We start from the raw sequence: 15,292 nt of genomic DNA on the forward strand, positions 1-15,292 counted from the left end.
AAATTAACCTTCAGAAACACCATCCGTCGGAATGAAAAATTGTTCGAAATAACCTTTTACGACGCTTTACAAAGGAAAGTCTGTTTTTGTCCTCTCCCTCTCATTAGCAAAATCATTGAAAATAAAAAGAGAAATGAAAGATGACACTGGCTAACTTACAGACTATTTGACTATATTAGACTATATGTGTGGGTTTTTTTGTCGCGTCAATTTCAGAACTTTGCCCTAGCGCACTCTTTCGCTACTGTTGACAGACGGACAGACAATAGCACGGACGGACTTCTTTATACCATTATGTGTCCCGACTAAGACGAGCGTATACAAATTATTCCATCTAGTTTGTGGATTCATTATTTCTGAATATTTAAAATATAAGAAAATTAAAATTATAGGTATAATAATATGAATTAAAGTTTTTGATTCTAAAACGTTTTACATCCATTTAACCTATCATAAAATACAATCCCCGTTATTACTACCTCATGTGTTTTGAATAAACGAGACAGTAAATATAATATACAAATAAGTTTTTAATTCAAAAATTGATTTAGAATCTAAGAAATAATTTTCCGTTGAAAACTATAAAGTATTTCTCAAAACAGGATGAAATATTATGAATCTAAATAGCTCATTTTGGAAATTAAAACAAAGACAAGGTTGTATGTATAGATTGCCGGCATTGAAAATCGAAATTTGTTTTCAATCTTTCCGGTCATTGTAGCTTTTTGAAAGTGAGAAATTTTATGTTGGATCTTATTCTTGAAGCAATTGTTTTTGTCATAAGTTAAATTTACAACAAGTTTAGTTTTAAAACCCGTAAATTTTTATTTTAATTCACATTCACTGAGTATATTAATTTCTTATTTTTTTTGCCTTAAGCTTCTGTGAGATCAGGCGAAATCTTTATCATTTCTCCTTGAGACAATTTGAAATGAAACAAATGACAAAAGACAATGAACCTTTATCATTCTTATTTTTACTATAAATTTTGTCAATTAAGCAGTATAGATAAAATTTAACTTCATTGCAAGATCACCATTATTTTACGAGAATCTTAAAGAAATAAGTTAATCTCAACATGCATACATGTACGTTGCCAGTATATCGAAACTTCTAGAAAGTACTGTTTATTGGCCTAACATTCTGAAAACTCAGTTTTGAAAATCACATATTAAGTTAAAATGCTAAGCGTAAGTCATATAAATTTACCAGTGTAAAGTTACACGGGCGTACGAGATTTGCGCCGATTTAAAAAAAATTTCGATCTTTAATTTGCGCCGATTTGATTCTTTCATTAGCGCCTATTTTATTTTTTTATCACTAGCCCCGATACTTTATTTGCTAAACGAGTAAATACATGTACATGTAGTAAACCTAGAATGTATATGGATATAAATAGTGTTCCCTTATGTTTAAGATAATTTTGGTCATATTGTTCGAGAACTTCGTTTTGACACTAGAAAGAAAAGATGGACTTCGTTATTAGCAAGTACAACAAGTATAGAAAAGATAAAATGACAAGAAAGGAATAAATCAGATGTGTGGCATATAAATTCTCGGCAAGATAATAATTCATTGTACTAGTATTACATTTTTATGGATTTTATTGTGGTGCTTTGTAATGCTGTAAATAGAATTTTACTCCGTGATTTTAGTGGATGTAAACAGAGTGCACAAATATCTTTTAAATTGACTTATCCTGCTCGAAATTCTACTCCCACCTCCCCTTTGTGAGCAGGGGGACAACATTTATATACATGTTATAATTGACAATTCATAACATATGTACAACTGGCTAACGGAAGAGGTTTATATGATAAATAAAAAAATAACTTTCACCTATAATTTACCTGTACACAATCGGCGCAAATGAAAGACAAAATCGGCGCAAGTGAAAGAAAAAAGTGAAATGCAGATCGGGGCAAACGCAAAAAGCCGAGTTCAAAATTTATATTTTCATTATTATTTTTATTAGAACGGAAGTTACAGATTGTGTAGTATCTTTTGTGTCCATTTGTGTTTAATTTCCACTAGGTATCAGTGCGACGCTTAATTCCACTTTTCTTGGAAGACGTAGTTTTTAATAAAAGCGTACACCATGTTGGAATCTGTGAAAAACGCGAAATAGGACGTTATAATTTGACGTTTTTTCATGGCTAGAAACAACGTCATAGAGCTTTTATGTCACTACCAAGTTGCGTTAGTTGATGCGCATCAACAATAGGCTGTTTGGTCTTTAATATTAAAAAATAAATAACATAAAAATGTGCACTATGTAAAAATGTTATAATCAATTTTGTTAATTATTATAAAATTGTTAATTTTCACTGTATATCACTAAGCCATGCGTAGTACAAGTGACATAAACTTTAACGTGTTGAAGCAGGGACTTTCTATAGTATAGACTGTCCATGGTTGAAGGCGGTCACTACCAAGTAGAAGTAGAAGTACATGTAGAAGTAATAAAATGACTAATTTAGCTCATGAGCCTTGCCACTAATGCTTACAAATACTATGTGGTCATCCAAGCTTTGTATGATACAATCAGAGACATATAATACAAGAGATTTGCAACTCGGCGAACTAACGTAATATCTGCCGGCCACTAGGAAATATTCGCGAGATCTTCTTGGGTAATTAAGGGCATACGATACAGTTTTGATCCCATAATGAAAATTTGATGAAAATTTGCAAATAGGCTGATTAAATCAAATATGTAATAAAAAAATATACCTTCATGGGCTACTTTTTGAGTAAAATGAGTTCAAAATTTCAGGTAGGAAGGCGTCACAGAAAAAAATTAAAATAGCCTTGCAAGACGTCATAATTATTTGGACTAATATTTGCTCAAAATTCGGATTTGTGGACGTATTTTTCCTTCCGACAGAAATGCATAACTATTTTGTTTTAAAAGATAAACACAAGCTGTTTTTTTTCTTAAATTATTTGTAATTTCTGTTTTATATAATTATCCTATAAATTTATGAAATCTTTTGTTTAAGGAATGACTGTAATATTTTTTCTGTCTATGAAGAAATAACCTCAAAAATGTGGTGCACACTGAATAACCCGCGTAGCGGGTTATTTACAAGTGTGCACCACATTTTTTAGGTTATTTCGAATAGACAGAAAAAAATATTACAGTCATTCCTTATAATTTAATTCTAACTTCCATTTCTAAGGAGTTCATTTTGAAAAAAACGTTGGTGACGTCACGGTCACATGACAAAATTATGTCTATGAGCTGATAGGCAAAACACTTTCAGCCAATCAAAAGACGTGTTACATCCAAAATTAAATTATTTAGAAATAACTCAAATTTATCAATTGTTCATGAATGTAGAAAAAACGTCATTTTTTGCTGTATATTTATCAAATTTTAAAAAATTGCATTATTGACTTTTTCATGAAAATTGGTACAAATAGTCTTCATACGTATAAATCAAACCAAATGTCATTTTAAAAAAGGGGGTCCATGAACTCGTTTTTTTTTACGTCGCCAAAATAACATTTTACGTTAGCAACGTCATTACATCCCCTGTAACTGTATCGTATGCCCTTAAAAGTATTAAAAGTACTCGAAGTAATTATGAATGTTCTAAAATAACATCATGAACTGATTATGAAACAGACCGGCTTTCAGTGTTAAGATTATCATAATTATTGTATTATATGTCTCTGATACAATGTATACGAAAAATGATGCTCGAATATTATTTTCAAACTTTTTGTTATAAAAACTGCGTTATACTTCAATAGGTCTACCTCACTATCATTACTATACGTCAAATGGTGTATTATGTATACGTGAATTGAGTTATAATCCACCAATTAATGCCTTATGGTTATTTTTATACTGATCTGCAAAATTTACGTCGCAGTATCCGATAGTACGTCATCATTTGAACAGCCTCTCAGAAATAGACGACTTGTGACTGATTTACAGAAATCTGTACAGTTAAACTTAGAGTGCATTTGTTTCTAACCATTTTTTGCCCAAGAGACTTGCCACTAATGACTATAATTACTATGTGGTCATCAAAGCTGTGTTTGGTACAATGTATACGAAAAAGATGCTCAAATGTCATTTTAAAACTTTTTGTGATAAAAACTGCGTTATACTTCAATTGGTCTTTCTCACTATATATCAAATGGTGGATTATACGTGAATTGAGTTATAATCCACCAATTAATGGTTATTTTTATACTGATCTGCAAAATTTACGACGCAGCTAGTATCCGTCATCGACTTGTGAAGGCACACCTCCATGGAGTTGAATAAAATAGTGTCCAGGTGCACCACATGAAATTATAATTTAAGTTGAGAATATGTACATTCCACTACACAATAATATATTGGTAAAATGACTTCAACAGATTACTGTTCAACCACCGTTATATACAATTAATAGATAATTTCACATTAAACGATAAAACTATCTTTTGATTGTAATTCGTATTATGTAAGCGTACTTTCATTCCGCCGTGTATTTATTCCGGGTAACTGTTTTTCACTAGAGAATATTGGATGTAAATAGTGTGAAAGCGTCGAACCTGATATCGTTGTTTTGTTTATATTAGACCGGTTTATTGTTTACATAAATAAATGGGTTAAAATTAAAACGATTTTCAAGAAACCAGTTTAATTAATCTGAGTCAATCTAGTAAATGATATTGATGATAATGAGGAGGATGTTTTTATAACTCAAAATACTTTATCAATGACCAGGACAGTGAACTTGATATAAACCAAATTTAAAGAGCAGATTTGTTCTTACATAAAGTTTCAATTGTTGAAGCATCCTTTGATATTGACATAGAAGATATGATTTTATATCCAAGTCGACCGAAAAGCAAATATACAGAAAAACTTCGGCAATCCAATAAATATAAATATTACAATGAGTGACAATTTAAAAGCATATGATTTTATAGAATTGCATAGAAAAATTATTTAAATCTTATTCGTTAATAAGCATTATTGTGTTATCGTGTGTTCCAAAATGAGTACTAATCACTTCATCGATGTATGGATTTAAAGCACTAGTACTAGTGTAATTGATCCCGGTATAAAATAACTAGTGCAATCATTCCGGTACAAAATCACAAGTGTAATCATTCCTTGTTTAAAAACACTAGTGTGAACATTCCTTGGATGAAAACTCTCCACTTTTTACATAAATCAACTAAGCAAGTTTCAAATATACTAAAAAATATAAAGCTACATTTTATACACGTTTCCCCTTCAAAAAACCCTTTTTAGAAGTTATAATGACTGGTGGATGTTTTACACTGGACCCGGATAGAAAAACCTAGTGAATTTTTGTTGGTGGATAAAAATCACTGGGGATTTTCTTCCTCCGGATAAAGTACACTGGCGGAATCAAACCACTGTTACATACACCCATACAATATACACTGCGATAACCAACATTTATTATTGGTTGATAATTGTCTGCTCAAAAGTCTACTTGTATGACTTGTATAATTGATACTGATGATACCTGTGGCGATTTTCACCCTGATCACCAGTATACTATCAAACTGAGACTACTATAACACTAATAACTACTAAATATATATGTGTTATAGTAGTCTCAGTATAAAAAAATAAGCTTTAACTTTGTTCATCAACCTGATAGATTGTTTTCCTTGTCACATTTTTGTTGTTTGGTAAGCAGTTCATATCGCTTCATATGCAGATTTTTAATAAGCTGTCTGCACACTACTTCTAGCTGTTCAGCAATACTATGATTAAGATCACTATTTTAATAATTGTTTGTCTATGGCATACTAGAAAGGATTAACGATGAGTTACTATCTCCAAAGCAAGATTTTGCTAAAAGTTCACTACCTCTATCAACTATTATCTGCATCAATCTTTTCCTATCTGTTTCAAGTTATTCACACGTCAGTAGAAAATGTGATACAATTTAAGGACTCTTGTTACATAGCTTACATGTTGAACTAACTTTATTCTTATTGAATGCAGTTCGATTAGATTGAAAGATATATATGTTCCTGTTGCAATTTTGATTCTTGTAGGAATCCTTACAATGCCTCTATTGTTTGCTGTCTTTGTGGTAATCAATCGGTGTATTTTCCCGATGGTATATTGACAGTTCAAATATTAAAGAGTTGTGTATACATCTTTGAATCATCAATAATCGTGGTGGTCCAGGAATTCTGCACCTTGTTGGTTATAAAAGATTTCCACTTTGTTTTTGTTAGCGGATTGTCCAAAAAGTTTTCTATATTTTCTATCTTATATTGTTAACAGAGCTTTATAATATCAATGAACCAACTATAACCGTTGAAGGATTTTAGTTTAGGCTGAATTTCTGCTATTCTACATTCATAGGAAGTTTTTCTGATCTAGTGATGGTCCCAAATAATGTCAAAATTTTGATATGTATTTCAGCTTCAATAGGTATCATGCCGGAGAGTATATATATGGTTGGGTCTGCTGTATTAGTAGATAAAGATATATTTAGTTGCTGTTTTAATAATTTCTTATACTAGTAATACAGATTAAGAGTTGTAAGTGATTTGCCATTTGGAATCAAGATTTCTAGTCCATAAGTTAGAATTAGTAGTACAAAAGTTTAAATAGTAACAGTATTGTTTCTGGGTCCAATACATTGGTTCCATGTAGTCATGCAGCTCTTTTCACAAAATATCTTACGAGTAAAATCACTCGTAAGTCATGAGCATTTCAGTATAACTTACGATCAATTTTAATCGTAAGTTTTTTTTTGAAAAGAGTTGCTGATCCCATGAAGCTATATAAAAGAGGGACGAAAGATAGCAGAGGGACAGTCAAACTCATAGATCGAAAACAAACTGACAACGCCATGGCCAAAAAAAAAGACAAACAGACAAATAATAGTACAGATGACACAACATAGAAAACTAAAGACTAAGCAACACGAACCCCACCAAAAACTGGGGTGATCTCAGGTGCTCCGGAAGGGTAAGCAGATCCTGCTCCACATGTGGCACCCGTCGTGTTGTTTATGTTATTACAAATCCGGTAAATAGTCTATTTCAGTAAAAAGTCACATTCGTGAAAAGGGAAGGGCATTGTAGTTACGACATAAGGAACGTATCCGATATCATCTGTGAAACGGTTATTCCATAACGGTCAACCAACTCGTGATGGCGTCCGTAAAATTTACGAAGGGATGATTTCAACTTCACCATTTGGAACTCTTGGTTTAATAGCTTCCTTGTGAGCAGCAATCCTCTATCAAGGAAATCATGATAGGAAACACAAGCCCGGGAATATCGTATCAATTGGGAGATATATACTCCGTATGCAGGCGCTGCTGGAATGTTGCTACATAGAAATGGAAAGTTCACAATTGGGAAGCTGAAATCATCTCTTTTGTCGTAAAGTTTTGTTTTCAACCGACCCTCATTGTCAATTTCTAGATGTAAGTCAAGATATGAGGCAGACTTAACTGTATCTGTAGTATCCTTTATCTCTAGTTCGATGGGATAGATTCGTTCAACAAAGTCACCAAATTTTGTATTATTTAGTGAGAGAATATCATCTATATAGCGGAACGTAGAGTTAAAGGATATTTCTAACTTCTTATCTTTCTTCCTAAGAAGTTCCTGTATGAAGTCAGCCTCATAATAATAAAGAAACAAGTCGGCAAGAAGAGGGACACAATTGGTTCCCATTGGAATTCCGACAGTCTGTTGAAAAACACGTCCTCCAAACGTAACAAATATGTTGTCAATCAAGAAATCAACCATCTTGATAATGTCAGTTTCAGAGAATTTTTTGTTTGAATCAGAGAGATTCTTTACAAAGTAGGATTTATCCCTCCACAAGACAATATACTTGTATCTACGTTCGCCATTCTTTTTAATGAAACAAAGTAATACCAACTCTTTCAATTTGTCTTTTAGTTTGGAATGGGGAATACTTGTGTAAATATAAAGTGCGTCTTGCTTTTTAGATGTCCTCCTAAACTGTTGATTGAACTGATTTTATTTTCTTATTTATTTATTCCTATGTGTGTTGCTGTTTTAACTACTGGCATTTGCTTATCGTCCATAATCCAAAACCCTTCTCCAGTCTCTATTGTTTTTGAGGTAGTTCTTCCTGGTAATATTACGCTTTTAGTTGGTTGTATTAAATATCCTTCTCTACAACTGAAATCGAGAGCAATATCAACCATTAACTGTATCTCTAGTGGATTTGATGCTATAATAGCAACATCATCAGCGCAGGTAGGTGCACAACAGTTTATGTTACCCATCTTTCCACTGAGTCCCGTTTCACAGAAGAGGTTCAGTAAAGGGTTTACGAATACTTGATAAGAATCAGAAGATATAGCATATATTAGTGTTAAGAGAGGCGACAGATACCAAAGGGACATTCAAACTCATAAGTCGGAGAATAAACTGACAACATGGCTAAAAAAGAAAAATACCAACAGACAAACAACAGTACACAAAACACAACATTGAATACTTCAAATACCTAATGTAATCATGATATATGTCAACCAATATAACTAACATTGATGGAGCATGGTTAGCTCATCAATTACAAATAAAGGGATATTTGTAACGGACTTCATCTGCCCATCCTTTTTAACTTCTTAAAGGGGAGCATTCAGCACTTGCAAACATGTTTATCCCCGCCACATTCCATATGTGACTGTCCCAAATCAGTAGCCTGTAATTCGGTGGTTGTTGTTGGTTGCTATTTACCATATTTATTTTTCTTTTATTGTTTTGTACATAAAACAGGCCGTTGGTTTTCTCTTGTTTTATTTTTTTTTTTACATATGTCATGTCAGGGCTTTTAATAGCTTACTATATGTTATGGGTTTTGCTCATTGATAAAAACCATACGGGGAATCATATATCAATCTGTTAGACACATAGCTCGTTGTTATTAAATAGTGATACATACGCTTTTTTTCATTTCAGGATTTGGGTTCTAACAGGTAACAAGGAACTTGTAGTTGAACCCCTATTTCATTTTTGTTGCAAGATTTTTAATGATATATACTGATGTTCTTACCATATGTAAATGTGCAATAGTGTTTGTGTCCTTCATTTTGGTGGTGTCTAATTGACATGTGATACAAATATCCTTTCAATTACACTGTAACCTGAGATTACAAAACACAACAGATCTGTTCAAATAAAAAAAATTTAGTATGGTGAAACTGTTTTCTTGTGCATTTACCATTTGTTGTTAAATATGAATACCTGTAACTAGATATTGGCCTCATGTAAACAAAAGATGTAATATTCAGATCAGTTTTATTTTGCATATTAGTTCTAAAAGCTTAAATACTCTACACACACTTTAAAAAAATGTCCAGCAGTGAATTCACCGGTATTAAAATACAAAACATTTTTAGTACAACATGGTATATTGCATATTATTTTGTTAACTGACAGAACACGCTTTTCCATGGATTTCAATTTTTATCATTTGTTAAAATTTGATAACTTCATAGATTTTTTTAATTTATAACTGCAGACTTTGCAATTGATAATCAAATGGATTTCATAATATATTATAACTATTAAGGGCTATTCCATTAAAATGGATGTGTGAGGGTAGCATGGGACTTCCATAATCCTCCCAATAACCAATATACATTCTTCCAGTAATTCTGCAAACATCAAATGGAAAATACAACTAAAATGATGCACAACTCATTTCTAAACATACAAAATACCCTCTCATGTCCACTTAAATGGAATAGCCCTTACCATGTAAGCCATCAAAAACTGCAATCCTTGAATAAAAGTACTATAATTTAAAATATTCAATTATTCACCAGATATTTGCATATATGCATTATACTATATGCATTATATGCAATGAAATTTTTTTGTGTGTGGAGAAAACAGACAGATCAAATCTAAGAGAAATGGCATCCACCAAGAATAAATTTATTACAGTAATTCATTTCAAAAAAATTATAAACACTGTTACATATCTTTAGTATCTAAAATAGGGAAACAGTATTTCAACTGTATAAAATATATAGAAAAGGGTAAAAAAATAAAAGATAAAAAATACTTTGTTAATCTCAATTTATCATATATTGCTGAGAAATTGCAAATATTTAAACATTTGTTTGTATCAAAATATTACGCAAACTGTAGAAATTCTTTATATACACTCAAAATATTTATAAAAGAGAGTCCCATATTATCTTAAAATTTCAATTTGCGAATCATCCAAATTTCTAATTCTAATCAGCTGTTGCCTAACCATCTCTTGATTAACAGTATAACACCCCCCCTTTTCCCCAGAAGAAAAAATGCAAACTAAAAAGTATTCTTTGGATGTGCCCATAGGTGATATGTTGCAGATCCTGCCAAATGGTCTTTTGATTTCCTGTAGGGGCAATCTAATTCGTTTTACCTTCTCTTCTAGTCTTGGACTGATATCCCAGCTCAAGAAGAGTTAGGTAATATAAAACACAATGAATTATTTAACAGATCAATACAATTTTTGGAATGCACGTTTGGGCTATTTGGCGTAATATTTGGGCTAAAAATATGTTGCGCCAATGGGGTGTCCACATTTGGGATAAAATTTAAAGTCTACTTTTGAGCTAATCCTCCCATGTACAGGTAAATAACAGGTAGCATGTCTATTTTTTAATTATATATTAATATTAGATATGTAGAATGACATTATTCTATTTATAACATATTCTTGCTTTATGTACCCATTCTGTTTACCAGACAATGTCTTCTCACTTGTTCACCACAGCGAGGTGGAAGAGGGGTTCTGAGCAAGATGAGTCTAATAATAACACTAAATAACTTTTTAAAACTATGAACAAAGTGCAGGTATAAAACAGCTGCATGCATGTTTAGATATATACAGTAATTAATTGTTCTCAAATATTGGCTCTGGTCCTGAATTTTAAGCTAACAGCCTTCAAAACTGTAATCTTGTGTTACTGCCTGATCTCAACTATAAACTAATTACCATTTAATGGTATAAAACTTCAATTAAGTTCTTTTCTTTTCAAACTAGCATAGTTTTCAAATGACCAGATTTATGAAGGTTGTATTTTTAAAATTATTTCTAAGTGATATTTTATATATTTTACATCAAATATTGATTTTGAAAAATATTATCTGTAATTTAACAGTACAGGTAAAAAAATTAAATTAGTCTAAAATCACTCTAAATGTAAATCCAAAATTTTTAGCCCAAATGATAGCATTGTCACGTTATTGATTTAGCTCAAATGATAGCATTGTCACGTTATTGATTTAGCTCAAATGATACCATTGTCACGTTATTGATTTAGCCCAAATGTCTTATACCAAAAGTATTACATAAGACCTTTAGGGTTAATTTTTCTGATCAGTGATGTTCCATGGAATATTTGTCACTAAAGAGTAATGTACACAATAATGGAATAATGTTATCTATGTATTCATAAATAATTTTTACATCAAATATTTAGCACTAAAGATAGTACATCTAATAAAATTTCTATTTACAATAATACTTCTTATTGCTTCTAATAATTGTCTAAGAATACTCTGTTATGACATTTAATAAAACAATTCTCTCTCACAGTAAAAACACAAAAGATCACAATTTTCTATTTGTATAAAATCAATCCTTACAACTATATGTACTTCTCTATCTTTAGATGACATACAGCATGTATGGGAAACAAGATGGGCAGAAACGTTTCAAAATCCTTGTTCATTATATACACACATACTGCAACTTGTTTTATAAAATATCTTACGAGAAAAATTCTCATTGGTCATAAACATTTCAGTCAACTTACGTTCAATTTTAATTGTAAGATTTTTTGTAAAAAGAGTCGCGTATTTTTAATTATGTAAACTGATCAGTGGGCAATGCCACAATAACAGTAATTTATACCAACCTTTAGCAATATTATCACAGTAAATAATCTAACTATTGAACAAAAAAGACGATATTGTTAAGAGGGGATTACATGCGTTTTGGATGTGGGATATAGAGGGTAAAAATTGGGGATGTGGGATATAGAGGGTACAAAGTTGGGATGAGGAATCTTGAAATGAAGAAAAAAAGTTGGAAGTAGGATAAAATTACAAATAAAATGCTCCGCAGGGCGCAGCTTGATACGACCGCAGAGGTCGAACCCTGAACAGTTGGGGGAAGTATGGACACAACATTCAAGCTTGATACAGCTTTGGATTTGGATTGTGATTAAATATTTGACACAGCATAGGTTTCTAACACAGATTGAATGTGGTCTAAGAACTTAAAAATTTTAAATTGGACATTCACCTATTATGGTCCAATATCCAAAATCTAAATACATGGTTAGATTCAGCATATCAAAGAACCCCAAGAATTCAATTTTTGATGAAATCAAACAAAGTTTAATTTCGGACCCTTTTGACCTCAATGTGGACAAAGTTGATAACGGGGCCCAAAAATCAAAAATCTAAATACATGGTTAGATTCAGCATATCAAAGAACCCCATATATTCAATTTTTGTTGAAATCAAACAAAGTTTAATTTTGGACCCCGATTTGGACCAACTTGAAAACTGGGCCCATAATCAAAAATCTAAATACATGTTTAGATTCAGCATATCAAAGAACCCTAAGAATTCAATTTTTGTTAAAATCAAACTAAGTTTAATTTTGGACCCTTTGGACCTTAATGTAGACCAATTTGAAAACGGAACCAAAAATTAAGAATCTAAATACACGGTTAGATTCGGCATATCAAAGAACCCCAATAATTCAATTTTTGATGAAATCAAACAAAGTTTAATTTTGGACCCTTTTGACCTCAATGTGGACAAAGTTGATAACGGGGCCCAAAAATCAAAAATCTAAATACATGGTTAGATTCAGCATATCAAAGAACCCCATATATTCAATTTTTGTTGAAATCAAACAAAGTTTAATTTTGGACCCCGATTTGGACCAACTTGAAAACTGGGCCCATAATCAAAAATCTAAATACATGTTTAGATTCAGCATATCAAAGAACCCTAAGAATTCAATTTTTGTTAAAATCAAACTAAGTTTAATTTTGGACCCTTTGGACCTTAATGTAGACCAATTTGAAAACGGAACCAAAAATTAAGAATCTAAATACACGGTTAGATTCGGCATATCAAAGAACCCCAATAATTCAATTTTTGATGAAATCAAACAAAGTTTAATTTTGGACCCTTTTGACCTCAATGTGGACAAAGTTGATAACGGGGCCCAAAAATCAAAAATCTAAATACATGGTTAGATTCAGCATATCAAAGAACCCCATATATTCAATTTTTGTTGAAATCAAACAAAGTTTAATTTTGGACCCCGATTTGGACCAACTTGAAAACTGGGCCCATAATCAAAAATCTAAATACATGTTTAGATTCAGCATATCAAAGAACCCTAAGAATTCAATTTTTGTTAAAATCAAACTAAGTTTAATTTTGGACCCTTTGGACCTTAATGTAGACCAATTTGAAAACGGAACAAAAATTTAAGAATCTAAATACACAGTTAGATTCGGCATATCAAAGAACCCCAATAATTCAATTTTTGATGAAATCAAACAAAGTTTAATTTTGGACCCTTTGGACCTCAATGTGGACCAATTTAAAAACGGGGCCCAAAATCCAAAAACTAAATACACGGTTATATTCAGCATATTAAAGAACCCCATAAAATCAAGAATAAAACCCCATTGAAATCGGTCAAGAAATAAGCAATTTATAGGAAGTATCTTCTTTTGCACAATCCTGTGCTATTAAATATTTCTTGCTATTGCGCAATACTGTACAATTGACAATTTCTTGCTATTGCGTAATATTGTGCTATTGGATATTTCTTGCTATTGCGCAATACTGTGCAATTGAAGATTTCTTGCTATTGCGCAATACTGTGCAATTGAAGATTTCTTGCTATTGTGCAATACTGTGCAATTGAAAATTTCTTGCCATTGCACAATACTTATTATATAATAATTTACACATCCTGTTTGGTGTGTATCTCCTACCATATCATTATTATTTGATTTTAAATATAAATCAGAAATAACCAACTTAAAATGGAAAATTTTAAAAGAAACAAAAAAGGAAAAAAAGAAAAAAAAGGAAAAAAAAATAAATCCCCCCCCAAAATTTTTTGAACCCCCATTATGATTCATCACCCCCAAACTCAATCCCAGCCTTCCCTTTGTGGTATGGTACCTTGCAGTACAATTTCAGAGAGATCCATACACTTGAACACAAGTTATTGTCTGGAAACTAGAAAAAAATGTGTTTTTTGGCCCCTTTTTGGCCCCAAATTCCTAAACGTTTAGGGCAATTACCCCCAAACTCAAACCCAGCTTTCCCTTTGTGATATGGAACCTTGTAGTACAATTTCAGAAAGATCCATACACTTACATACAAGTTATTGTCATGAAACTAGAAAAATGCTTGTTTTTTGCCCCTTTTTTGGCCCCTAATTCCTAAAATTTGGAGGCAATTACCCCCAAAATCAATCCCAGCATTCCTTTAGTGATATGGAACCTTGTGGTACAATGTCAGAGAGATCCATACACTAACACACAAGTTATGTCTGGAAGTTACAAAAATGCTTATTTTTGGCCCCTTTTTGGCCCCTAATTCCTTTACTGTTATTACCATAACCCCCAAAATCAATCCCAACCTTCCTTTTGTGGTATTGAACCTTGTGGTAAAATGTCATAAAGATCCATTCACTTAAACTAAAGTTAGAGTGCGAAAACCAATGTGTCTTCGGACGACGCCGGACGACGACGACGACGACGCCGCCGGACGACGACGACGCCAACGTCATACCAATATACGACCACAAAAATTTTTTTGCGGTCATATAAAAAGTGGGATTTGGAAAATGAGCCCCCTTTGTGTAAACCCCCTTATATTGCACAAATTAAACTAATTTTGATTCAAATGTAAATGCATTTGATTGTCAAAAAGTAAAAAAAGTTTGCACAATTAATGCAGTAGCTGTAAATATTAAGTATATAAATATAAGTTTTAAAAAAATAAACCTACATATCAGTTCATTACTACATACCATTTTTACAGTAGTAGATAAACCAATTCTAATAAATTTTCTTTTAAGCAACTATGTCCCATTAGTAATTTGCAGTAATGTACGTTATGTATCTTCATCATATATTTAGCTCTTGATATTTCCTTATTTCTATGTTAAAACTTATTTCACATACCCTGAATCCTATGTACCATATCAAATACCCCATATCATATGCCCTGTATCACAAAGCTTTGATCA

At 31.9% G+C, this 15,292-nt stretch overlaps 1 long non-coding RNA gene across 2 annotated transcripts in view; it reads right to left on the minus strand.

Annotated features, from left to right (window-relative positions):
* Positions 1–9,841: 9,841 nt before the first annotated feature.
* Positions 9,842–15,292, minus strand: part of LOC127720111 (uncharacterized) — a 61,551-nt gene continuing 56,100 nt past the window's right edge. For both annotated transcript variants that reach the window (XR_007990628.1, XR_007990629.1), the window contains exon 2: positions 9,842–14,701. This is a non-coding gene — a long non-coding RNA (uncharacterized LOC127720111). The remainder of the gene's footprint in view (positions 14,702–15,292) is intronic.

The sequence above is a fragment of the Mytilus californianus genome, unplaced genomic scaffold, assembly GCF_021869535.1.
Source record: "Mytilus californianus isolate M0D057914Y unplaced genomic scaffold, xbMytCali1.0.p SCAF_11, whole genome shotgun sequence".
Classification (NCBI taxonomy): Eukaryota; Metazoa; Mollusca; class Bivalvia; order Mytilida; family Mytilidae; genus Mytilus; species Mytilus californianus.